This window comes from Halyomorpha halys, unplaced genomic scaffold (assembly GCF_000696795.3).
Source record: "Halyomorpha halys isolate HHAL.00 unplaced genomic scaffold, Hhal_1.1 Scaffold3.1, whole genome shotgun sequence".
NCBI lineage: Eukaryota > Metazoa > Arthropoda > Insecta > Hemiptera > Pentatomidae > Halyomorpha > Halyomorpha halys.
Window position 1 is genome coordinate 443,839 of NW_027115249.1, and position 13,989 is coordinate 457,827.

Consider the following 13,989-nt stretch of genomic DNA (forward strand, 5'->3'; position numbering starts at 1 on the left):
GGTCAACTATATATACATATATCCTTTAATAATGTTGCTCTTACCCCTGTCGAACAGATCTGCCGCCTTTCGCTGCAACTGGACAATTGCCTAACCTGGAAACCTCACATAAGACTGAAATGACAGGAAACTACTCGTCGATTCCAATCGATATTAGAATACTTACTGGACAAACGTTCTAAACTTCTAATCCATTATAAAAGACTGATCTGCATGACTTACAGAATTGAGCTTTAGGGCTCCACTAAACTTTCGAATTCCTCTCGTATCCAATCCTTACAATCTAAAATCTTTCGTAAAATCCTCAATGCTCCTTAGTTTGTCACAAATAAAACCATCTCTAAAGACCTTAATGTTCCATATGTAACCGATCTAGCCCGAACCCGATATCATTCCCCCCATTATAAACTCCCTATCCCCATAAACCCACAGGTTTCTAAACTTGCTCCCTGTTCCATTCCTGACAATCCTCCGAGGCGCCTGAAAAGAAGTCATAAGAGTGCTATCAATGGGTAGTTTCTCTACCCGCCTATATGACTCCATTATGAACTAAAATCAAATTTACTAGATGCATGAATATAAATTTCAATAATGATATAAATAATAATTTTTATTTTAGTATCTTCTTTAGTTTGATGAAGCTCTGGAACGTGCAGCGAAACGTTGGTTCATAATGAAAGTTTGAGGTATTTTGACTGCACTCAGAACATCTTCCTTTTATTAAAGCACTATTTATTTTATATAAAGATAAGTAAATTACAATTTTTAGTTTTGTTTAGATAATTGATGTTAATGTATTTTATCCAGGATCAACGAAATAATTTATTTTATCCATAATGGACAAAATTAAGTCCACTTAGCTATAGGAAAGCCTACTACGTGAGGAAACTAAAAATTATCACATGAGAAATTATTTATCTGTTACTAAAAATTAACCAATATTCTTTTACCTCCTAATTAATAGCCAAATGTTTCATAACGAATATATTTCACGATGTTTTTATCCAATCAAAAACACTTTCATTGACTTGTCACTCTTCTATTCAGTCTTTCACACGAATAGTGAATGAGATGGAAGAATGGAACGCTAACCTTATCTCGTTCAGTTTATTACTTACTTGAACAATAACATCTGCTTATCATGTGAATGGAAAAAATGTTATCTTCATGTTCAGTTCACGGCACGCCCCTCATTGTGCACCGCACGCCTCCTTGCACTATTCTAAACATGTTCATTGGAGTGATGTTTGGTACTTTCATAATACTGTAAAGATAACCCATTCCTTATCTTCACTTTGCAGATACACTGATTGGAATAAACCTTCATGATAGCAGAAAACGCTTATCTCTTTAATCATATCAGATGATTATGATGTCAGAATCAGATGAGCATCTTCTTATGTTATTATATGACGAATAAGGTCTATATTTATTTATATAAAGAATGTGGTATAGGATATATCTGTCAAAGTCTGAAAGAAGGAAAGGGAAATGTTTTTTGACGGGAAGCAATCTTGCCCAAATACAGTAAGTTACTATAACAGCATAGTACTTTGCCTTAAAAGATAATATACAAAAATAAAATTAACCAAATTTATATATTTTTTGTATTTATTTTGTCTTCCTTTGTATTTTTTCCCCTTTTTGTTATGTTTTATTTTTTTTTTTTTAATTGATAGATTTATTTATTGATAGATATTACAATCTGCCACACAGTTGTGGGCAATAGGTAATAGTGATGAATGATCTCATACATACTAAAATAAAAAAGAAGAAAAAAAAATAAAAAAAACTCTCTTAAAATATATACAAACAAAAGAATAGACAAGATGAACATAATCAAATTATCTGTATGAAAAATAAATAAAATAACATAATGAAATAAATAAAATAATATATACAATATTTACACAATCGACCTGAGGATCCCTGAGCCCACTCTATCCCCCACGTGTGAGGGGTAGAGCAGAGCTCAAGAGATCCCAGCACATCCCTCTCGCCGCATCACTGGTAATGAGCCAGTGGATGCTGAGCAAGTGCGCTAAAGCCGCAAACACTCAACTTGGGTTTTATTATTAACACTTTATATTTAATCCAACTAATTCTAGCATATATTGAGGTTACTACACAAATTCTATTTTGAATTTATGGACTTTAAAAATGTATACTTATATTATTTTTTTGTTTCAAGTGTTATTGTAACCCACAGTATTTGGGCAACATTGCTTCCTGTCAAAAAGTATTTCCCTCTCTTATATATATTTTATAATTTTAAGTCAGACATGAGAAATTTAAAACAGCTTTATGCAGAGGTCTAATGTAAAATTAAATTATTGGAGAAGTTTGTCGGGGAGTGCGGTCAGCAAAGAACAGCATAAATAAACAAAACCATATTTATTTATTTTATGCCTAATAAAATAAATAAAATCCCCAATAAATTAAAATACGGTCAACTATCTACACCTTATTATAAAATTAAATTATGATGAATATAGCTGAATTTCAAGGGGGGTTACAGTAGCAGTCTGGTAACGAGCCAGTCTGCCAACCCAAAGGTTGTGAGTTCGAGTCCCTGGCCCCTATCCAGGATTTTTTCAAGCATACATCGCGCAAGGCCTTGGACCTCCACGGTCTGTCGCGCCAATAATAATTAATAAAAATTAGCTGAATTAAAAAAAAAATTGCTGAATTTCATATAGTTGTAAATTCTACAGGATTTTTAATAAAGAAATAAATTGACAAAAATGTATTGTAAAATAAAATTATAATATACTCAATCTGGTTGTACAGGTAGGTTATATAATTATATAATAATATTGTGATTGGTTAATGGTTGTAAAATACACAAATTGTGAAGAATAGAATTTAGTATTAAATTTTACAGGCCTGAAAAGAAGATGGCCTCGAGACCTTCTATTGTAGAAAGATTTTAAGAGTGTTACCAAAGGGTAGTTTCTCTACATTCCTGAATAATTCCATTTTTATCTTACATTTAATTTACCAACTGTATTTAATTTAAATACAGTTGTAAATAGCAATTAATCAATAAAATTTAAAAAAATTATAGTGAAAAATGAAAGGTAAATTAAAACATAAAATGATGAAGAAGAGGTCAGGGTTGCGGTCAAGAGAGAAACAATAGTTAACAACTATTTATTTTCCTACGTTTCGCCCCACTTTGTAGAACTTCATCAGAGCTGTTCAAGTTGATATTTTTAGAGACATTCAAGGAAAATAAATGGTTGTTAACTATTGTTTCTCTCTTGACCACAACCCTGACCAACTTCTTCATAATTTGAAATTATTCGGTCAATTATTGATACGTATATAAAACATCGAATGGTGCAAATTTATGAGTAAATAAATATGTCTTCTCTTATTGTTAATGTTTTGTAGGTACATTTTAATCGCGTTATATTGACTAAATTAATAAATATACGTGAGGCTGTGAAACTAAAATTAAGTTATGAAAATAATATTTTGATATTGTTAATAACTAAAGTTGTTTATTTATTAGAGTGGCCTTGATGATGGCTGTATCGGCTGGAACGTTGGATTTCTAATTATGTTTTAATAAAGAAGATTAAGACAATTAAAATAATTTTTAAAACGCATTTTATTAATAATGTAGGAAAGAATTACTTATTCGTTGTCACCTAGTAGCTGGGTTTAACCTTTAGGTTGTACTGTTGCCGGGTAGTAACCGGTTGCCTTTGGGTTCTACTGTTACTGGTTGGTAACCGGTTGGGTCTGGGTTCCACTGTTACCGGTTGGTAACGAATCGTCCTCGTTATTTTACTTTGCTTTTTATTTAGTAACCGAAAAATTTTTTACTGTCCATGTACCCTTCACGCTACAGTCGATTACAATCACAAGAGTGTTTTGTTGGTTGTCTCCTCTTTGCCTTCATACATTGTGGGTTATCTACTGACTGACTAAGATTCATTCAGATATTTCTCAATTTTTTATTTCATTCATATCTTAAGATCCAATCATAGGTCGCTCAAAAATTTCGTTCTTATAAAAAATTAGCCGGATAAAAATTGATTTGAATAAATATATAATCAAATGAATACTGATCTTTATATCCTTCTCATTTGTTTTTCACTGTTGCCTATCGTGACTTTGCAATCATATTTTACAATTATTTTAACGCCTGTTGAACAGATTCGATACTTAGGACTCCATCTTGACAAGAGACTTACTTGGAATCCACACACAAGACTGAAACGACAAGAAACTGCTCGTAGATTCCGATTGCTACAACACTTACTTGACAAACGCTCTAAACTTCCCATTCACTACAAAAAATTAGTATACAATCCAAAATCCTACGTAAAATCCTTGATGCTCCTTATTACGTAACAAATAAACTCCTCCACAAAGACCTTAACATCGCATACGTTGCAGATTTGACCCAAAACAGATATGCATCTTTTCATTCCAAACTCCTTAACCATCCTAACCCATTAATTCTTAATCTTTCATTCTTAACAATCCCTGATAATCCTCCGAGGCGTCTGAAAAGAACATGGCCACGGGACCAATTCAAAATTCTAATTTAAATTAATGTTTGAAGTACCACCAATGGGTGGTTCCTTCCCAAGATTTTCAAGTGTATATGAAACATACAACATATTTACCTGTTATTTTGTATATTATTATATATTATTTTGTACAGTTGTAAATTACATTAAATAAATAAAAAAAAAAACAATTATTTTTTTCTTATTCGATAACAATACAATTTTATGTTGTTACTGATGATACCTAATAAAAAGAATACAAAAAAGAAAATAGCATTAAAACTAAAGAGCAGCTTTGGGGGTTCGGTCAAAACATAACACAAATAAGTAGTAATTACTTATTTAATTGTGCCAACGTTTCGGTCAGAATTTCTAGCCTTCATCAGAGCTAAAAGGAACAAGAGTACAAAAAAAAATATAAACAGAATGACATAAAGTAAATAATTGTACAGAATAAAATTAAAGTGACGAAAGAAGTGGAAAATAAAATGTATATATAGGCACCTATTTATAATTAACACTTTATAATTTTCATAATATGAATTAGTCTCTAATCAAAAACGGATAATTCAATTAACAAATTACTAAAATGAAAATAAAGTAAAAAATAATATTAATAAAATATATATATATATTTTTTTAATTTCTTTATTGCTATTTACAACTGTACATTCATATACATACATTCAGTAAATTTGATTTTAGTTTATAATTAAGTTTGTTTGTTTGTTTTAAAAGGCGTTTAACAGCCTGGTCATCAACGCCTGTTGGTTATTGATGTTTATAATGAAGTGATAAGGCGTATAGAGAAACCACCCTTTGGTAACTCTCTAATGATGTTTTTACATTAGCAGTTCTCGTGGCTATCTTCTTTTCTGGGCCTCGTAGGATTGTCAGAAATGGAACGGGAAATAAGGTTAGAAAATAGTGGGTTTGTGTGGTTAGGAAGTTTATAATGGAAGGGATGATATCTGGTTCGGGCTAGATCGGTTACATAGGGAACATTGAGGTCTTTATGTATGATTTTATTTATGACAAAGTAAGGAACTGAGGAATTGAGGATTTCACGAAGGATTGTGGATTGTAAGGATTGAATACGTGGGGAATTCGAAGGTTTAGTGGAGCATAGCTCAACTCCATATGTCCATATTTAGTTATAAGCTCCATTAGTACTATATAAATTAGTCTCTTAGGCAAAAACTAATAATTGAATTAACAAATACTAAAACGGAAATTAACTTAAAAAAAAAATTAAAATAACTGATAGAACTTATGAAGTTAATAATAATGCTGTAAATTTACAATTAGTGAATTTATAATAATGAGAATAAAATACAATGATATAAGAATTTTTTTTTTTATTATTTATTTTTTGTAATTTACAACTGTACAAAATAATACAACAGGTAAATATGTAGTATGTTTCATATACACTTGAAAACCTTGGGAAGGAACCACCCATTGGTGGTACTTCAAACATTAATTTAAACTAGAAGGTCCCGTGGCCATCTTCTTTTCAGACGCCTCGGAGGATTATCAGGGATTGTTAAGGATGAAAGATTAAGAATTAATGGGTTAGGATGGTTAAGGAGTTTGGAATAAAAAGACGCATATCTGTTTTGGGTCAAATCTGCAACGAATGGGATGTTAAGGTCTTTATGAATGAGTTTATTTGTGACGTAATAAGGAGCATCAAGGATTTTACTTAGGATTTTGGATTGTATACTAATTTTTTGTAGTGAATGGGAAGTTTAGAGCGTTTGTCAAGTAAGTGTTGTAGCAATCGGAATCTACGATCAGTTTCTTGTCGTTTCAGTCTTGTGTGTGGATTCCAAGTAAGTCTCTTGTCAAGACGGAGTCCTAAGTATCGAATCTGTTCAACAGGCGTTAAAATAATTGTAAAATATGATTGCAAAGTCACGATAGGCAACAGTGAAAAACAAATGAGAAGGATATAAAGTTGGGTTGTAACGATTGGATGTGGGAAGAATTTGATGGTTTGGTGGAGCCCCAGAGCTCAATTCCATATGTCCAAATCGGTCTGATTATTGTAGTGTATACTAATTTTTTTTAATGAATGGGAAGTTTAGAGCGTTTGTCAAGTAAGTGTTGTAGCAATCGGAATCTACGATCAGTTTCTTGTCGTTTCAGTCTTGTGTGTGGATTCCAAGTAAGTCTCTTGTCAAGATGGAGTCCTAAGTATCGAATCTGTTCAACAGGTGATATAAGAATAAAATAAAAATAATGATCTAGTTATATATATTATTTATTTAAATAAATAATATGTATTACTAATCACACACACACACACATATTGCTATTTTTAATGGTAGTATAATGAATAATTATGTGGAGTTCAGAAAAACTACAGGGAGATATGGTCATTTGGTGAATCAAAATTAGTTATTTGGAATATTTATTTTTTGGTTTTCCTTATAATAAAATTATTAGTTATTCTGATAAGGGATTGAACAGATATGGTACCATATGGTATGAAGTTCGTATACCAAATATATTAATATAGAGTGGTTCGATAAATTTAGTTTTCTTTCTAACATTTTTTAATATCTCTTCTCTTTTCTAGATGAATTATGATCCATATATTTGGTTGTTTGCTTTAATGTAAGAATTATTTAGTTATGAGTGTTTGCCGATCTTTGGATCCTGCGATACGCGAACCAAATCTATTCCAAACAGGCTCTGATTGCGGCAATCACCGATACCAGAGACCAAATATTGGCTTTCCCGATTGCTGGCCTTGTATCTGGTTAAAGGATTCATCGGTTTCTTCCTTTGGAATTTATCTGCAAAAGGAAATTTTATAGAGTAGTTAATCGTGTTTAGTTTGAAAATAGGAACGTTTTGTTTTCTCAACTAATTGAATTAAATTAAATTTGTATCGCTACAAATCATGAAGGATCTGGGGCGTAGTAGTTGGTAAGAAAGTAACTGTTACTAGACCAACGGTTGTGCAAGGTGGTGATTTAGAGTCATAAACCTTTCTCTTGGGGACAGTGGAAAGAATAATATATATATTTATATATAGTTGGCAGTAAAAATTGATATATAAGAAGATGGTCAGGTTTGCGGTCAAAAGAGAAATAAAAATAGTTTACAACTATTTATTTTCCGACGTTTCGCCCCACTTTGCAGCGCTTGATCAGGGCTAAAAAGATACAAAAAAAAAACTAAGAATATTACAACAATAAGATACAGTTTTAGCTAGGATAAATATTATGTAAAAATAAAGTGATAAGAAATTACATATAAATAAAAAGAAGGAAGACGTAAAATAGTATCTATATAAAATAAAAAAATATAAGAATAAAAAAAATAAGTAACAATGGTAAGATTAAAAATTTTTGAAAAATACGTAAAATATACCGTTAGAGATTAAATAAACGACTTGATAGAATAATTATAAATAAAAAATAATAATGATATTAAAATGATAATAAATGAGCAAAGAACAAGTCATGACCACCTACCCTGTTCAAAGCGAACGGTTACGAACAGAAGGCGATAATGTATTCATGATGTTGTGTTAAATGTTATAAGTATAAGATTGTGAGCAGCCCAATTTAAAGTCATGTTAAACGTTAAATGCATAAGAGCCCCTAGCGGATTTTCTCAGCAACTTCTTGTATAAGCCTTTATGTTTATAACCTTCCTTCCAGACCCTCATGTTATTGTTTACTTCAGTTTTGATTTAAGTAATTAATTACAACATGCCTAGAGTGAGTGAAAAGTGGAATTTGTGTGAAAATTTAGCTTATGAAATGAAATGAAAAAATAACTTTATTCTGGGACATATGTCCCCTAAGAATAATTACATGGTTCATATAGTGAGATTTTTATCTGGCGAGCGTTTACAAATTTTCAGATAGTAGAATGAAATTACATTGTTTTTTTTTCTCAAATGTATCATTAAAATTATCCATTCTGGTTTAATAACAGGGATATGAATACCACAAACACACGAAAGAACTGAGCTGTCACAACAAAAATGGCGGCGATCTCAACTAGTCTATTGTGTGACGTCATTCTCCATTTAACAGACCAAGTAACAGACTCTCAGCCGTGTTAAATGATATTTCGTTTTACCACGGCAAAAGAAGGCAATTTTTTTCGATTTAACATGAGTTTTTCCATTTAACACGCTTTAACATGTTAAACCAAAGATCATGAATACCCCTGGTAAAAGAAGGCAATTTTTTTCGATTTAACATGAGTTTTTCCATTTAACACGCTTTAACATGTTAAACCAAAGATCATGAATACCCCTAATAAAGCGGAACCGTGGAGGAGTGGGGAGGAGGTGGCCATTAAGTACCAGCCGTTTAACGGCTAATATTTCTATTTCAAATACGTCAAATAGTTGTGAACTATTTTTGTTTCTCTTTTGACCGTCTTATTATATATATGGAAAGAATAATAGTTTTATGAATTCTAACTTTTTAGTTTCCGAAGTTGAAAAATAACAAGCATTTCCCGCCTTTAAACTCGCTTTTATTTCCTTATTAATTTTGTTTTTCTAGTACAGTAGAAGCTAAATACTCAAACTTATCTACCTGTTCAAAGGTATTTCCTCCTATATCTATATCACTGAGATTGCTCGCGTTTCTACTGCTAACCATGTATTTAGTTTTATCTGTAGTTATTTCAAGATCAAGTTATTTACTTAATGAGTTTATCAACGAAGGTTTTTTTTTTTTTTTTAACCTCATCTCCTTACCTTAAGGATCACGTGAATATCATGGGTTAGGCTTCTTTGGGAGTCTTCATTTTCTTTCTTCCCATCGCAGCTTCATTATCCTCGACTGCCTTTCTTTTCTTTCTTCGGACCACTTCGTACTCCTCTTTTTTCCTTTTCCAATATTTACGAGATTTTTCAGTGTTTTCTTGTATGTGTCTCTATCTAGACAGTCGGTATCTGCAATTTCGCATGCTTTTGTAGCATGGGTGTTAAATTTTGTTCATTTTGTTCAATCTTCCCCCCTTCATCCTTTTCATGTGCCCATAGAATATCAGCCTTCTGATTATCATCTCGGCTTCCAGGTCTTTGATTTTTCTGTAGAGCTCTTCGTTAGATCTTCGCCTGTAACCTTCTTGTGTTTTCCTGGGCCCATAGATTTTTCTTAATATTTCCTTTCTATTCTTAGCAGCTTTTCAATGTTGGGTAGGCATGTGGTATCCACCCCGTATAAAATCACAGGCCTTATCACAACGTTGTAATGCCTTAACAAAGTTGTATTTTTATCTTTATATATTTCTTATACACATTTATATGAATATATGAATGGAATATGGTCCGGGTGCGGTAAAAAAAAAAACTCGAATAGTAGAATTATACTATTTTATTGAGCCAACGTTTCGCCCCACGTTGCAGGGCTTCATCAGGGCTAAAAAAGATACAACGTGGGGTGAAACGTTGGCTCAATAAAATAGTATAATTCTACTATTTGAGTTTTTTTTTTTACCGCACCCGGACCATATTCCATTCATCTATTCACACGGTCAATCAACAATCTTCCAGTATTTATATGAATATTTTTTCTCTTAGCAACTAATTATAAAATAAGTAAAACTAAATTAACATTGATAAAACAACACAAAGCTACACTCTACAAGACTTTTAGACAAGGGATATTTGTAGCGTACTGGGTGATGATTACCTCTCGCCTCGGAGGACACTATCTGCAGGATCTCTTGCAAGGACTCGGCACTTGACAGATCCTCTGTTCTCATGGCACTTGTATCCTTGCTTGCAAGTCAACATTCAATTGTTAGCTTCTTTCTATTATATCATTCTTATATATAATATATTATGGTAGTTCCTTACAAAAATATTTATTCTTTCTTTACGTAGGATTACTGTGCAATGATAATTTTATATATTTTCCTATCTTTAAGCCATTAATAGAATACTTATATTTTATTTTAAAAAGACAATTTTAGCTTACTATTCTATCGCTTTGAGATTAAATTAATTCTTGTACATTTCAAAACAGCTATTTTTTATTATTCTGGATGATAATACCTCACCTTACTGTATATATCATATAAAAAAAAGTTAAATCTGACTATAGCAAAAACAACACATATCAAATTCTTTTATATTTTAAAATATGAAGATGTTCAGGGTTGCGGTCAAAAAAGAAAAAATAGTTTTCAACTATTCATTGTCAGTTGTTTTTTTAATTAATGACGTTTTTTATTTCGACTTTATTATTTTAAGTTTATACATAGGACATACGGAGTTGAGGTATGGGGCTCCACTAACCTATCTAATTCCTCTCGAGTCCAATCCTTACAGTACAAAATCCTTAATGCTCCTTACTTTGTCACAAATCAAATCATCCATCAGGACCTCAATGTCCCCTATGTTGCCGATTGGCCAGTACCAGATACCAATCCTTCCATAATAAACTTCCCAACCACCCAAACCAAATAGGTCCTAACCTGGCTTCTCCTTCACTACCTAATAATCCTCCTAGACGTCTGAAAAGAAGATGACCTCAAGATCTTCTCCTTTCGAAATGTTTTTGGAGTTCTATCAATGGGTAGATTCTCCACATGTTTTTATCATGTCATAATATTACTTACAGCAAATTTACTTGATGTTTACATATGTATGTATACAGTTGTAAATATCAATAAATAAATTATTAAAAAAATAAAATAAATAAAATTATAAATTATTTTGATATTATTATCAAAAAATGAGAGATGGTTAATTTAACAAAAATTAATAAATTAAAATTCTTTCCTCGTAATTCTTTTTTTTTTTTTTTTTCTAATGCTATCTTTAAAGTTGGTCTACACGTTTGCCAAACTACAGAAAATTCGCGCATGCGCAAGCGAATAGATGGGTTATTTGGATTGCTTGGTATGAATTGGTCTGAATTTGTGACTGACATGTTGAGTGTCTCTTTTTTTTGGCGCAAAGCAAAGGGCCCTTTAACTGCACCCTCAATATTGTGTTCAGTCAACCAATTAGAGCCACCAAAAGATAATTATTTATGATCTTGAAGTTTCAATGAATTAAAGAATTTCTTTACCCTTCGGATTTAATAATTAACTATAGTTTTAGGATCGTATATTTTAAAATCCTATCGATTTGGCATAAATACATTGTTTAAAATCTTATTAATTAACTTTATCAATTTATTTTTTATTTAACATAGCATTAATAAACATTTATAACGAAGTTAAATGTCTAGGTAATTAAAGTGAAAAGTTTCTGATAAAAATTCTAGAAGAAACATTGAATTTAAATACTATATAGTACCATTTATATGAATGTTTATCAGAAACTTGTTAATTTAATTACCTAGACATTTAACAAGCTACTTAATAAATTCAGGTCAACTTGTACCAGCCAATCCAAATATTCCATACACCGGATTAAATTTTCATGGTTTAGCTAATGTTTATCAGAGCCTTTACAAGTTGAAAACACTGCTTTAGAATATTAAATTAGGTAGCGATAAATGTCTTCTGTGGTTATCAGGAACTGGACAAAAGGCATTAGGGATTTGTCCGACACAGGACACCCCTGAGGACAAAGGATATCTTATTCAATTTGGCCCGAAGAGCCCTGAGGACCTTTCACACTTGGACAAACAAAGGTTAGGGTCCTGGCATCCCCCCAGGCCGGATTCCTGCTTGCTCATCCATTTCGTGAGGGGGAGCGAAGGGCGGTTACCACCTCGTGTTTGCTCTGAGGGCTGGAGAAAAGGATATCACTGTCCTTCGATTAAGCGGGGAGGATCGTGTTACGGTAATGAATTGAGGAAGGAGAAGAGGTTCGTTGAAGAAGAACATGAAATAGTATTCATTTATAAATTAATTTAATAAATTGTTATTAAAATTTTAACATCCCATTGCTTTCAAATTTGGCCCGAGATATACCTCCTTTTATTCAAAAATCCATACCCGCCCAAACCCATTAGTCCTTAATCTCTCATCCTTAACAATCCCTGATAATCCTCCGAAGGAAAAGAAGATGGTCTCGGGATCTTCTAATATAAAGCAATGATTTAATATTCCAAAACAAAACCTAATGCCTCTCAAACATCTGTAAATAACTATTCAGTTAACATTTTGATAAATTCAGGTAAGATCAGATTTAAATTAATAAGATCAAGTTATTTCAAAACAAATACCAATTTCATCTCCTGTCAACAGTCTTATACTGTGCCGGTATCATACAACTTTTAATATCCATTCTACTTTGTGATGAATTTAATCCTTGTACATTTCAAAAGAGCTATCTATTTATTATTAAAAAACAAAACACTCTTTATAATTCATATGTAGGTAAAACGCTAATGTGATATCTGACTGTTGTTATTTTCTTTTTATATACTCTTGATTACTATTATAAATTTGAAACCTTAACGTTTTCCAGAGAGCAGAAGATAAAAATTGTATCGATTATAAGATCGGTAGTTCTACTTTCTAAAATCGATTTTTTACATTGTTTGTTGTTTGGTTGTTTAGTGGCGCCAAACTTCATTGGTCATCAACGCCATTTATATTTTATTTAATTTTGCTAATATTCGTTAAATTTTATTTATTTTTAATTTTTTTCTTTTTCTTTTTTTTTCTTCCGATCAAGTTATATTTTTGTAAGTAAATTTTATGATTTTAAAAACTGGAACACCAATTCTATTGCCTTATCATCGTCTCCAATGGTTTTTGAGATATCTTGGCTTAGTCCCAAGCTATTGAGGTGTGGTGTAAAATATGGACATCGTTGGAAAACATGGCTTATTGTTAAATTGTTATTGCAATACTGGCAGTTCGGAGGGGTTTCTTTTGATATAAGATAGGAGTGGGTGAGCCTCGTGTGACATTGTTTTTGATTTTCTCCCAAAGGGCTATAACGATTTTGATAACAATCGGTGAATAAATGAGCAATTAACGGGTCTTTAATATCAGTTACGGTTTATACTAATTATAATAGTCTAAACACCGATTAGTCGAAAATTCTTCCTCTAAAATTTAATACATTTAATTTTGTTTATTTTAAATTAATAACAATTTCTCATTGTTCGATATAGTAAAAAATAGATTAATACAAAATATTAATGAATTAATAAAGAAGAAATTGGAAAAATATAAATTTATTTTTTTTTAGTCTGTTTTTCGATTTAAATATTTATAATTATAAACAGTAATGTTAGTATTTTTTATTTGCATAGTTAATTTTTTATTTAATTCCAAAGTTATTCCTTATCTAAAACGTACAATTTGAGTAAAAACAAAAATAAAATAAGCAAATATTTTGGACTAGATTAGATTAGATTAGATTTTTATTCAGGGCGATCAACATCTAGGTTATTACACCCTTTTTACTTCATCTATCTTCTTGACTTTGACATTTGATAGTTGAATGTAGACTATTTCCTATTTACACTGGTCAGTATTGGTGGATTATATTTTAGTATAAAGTTGA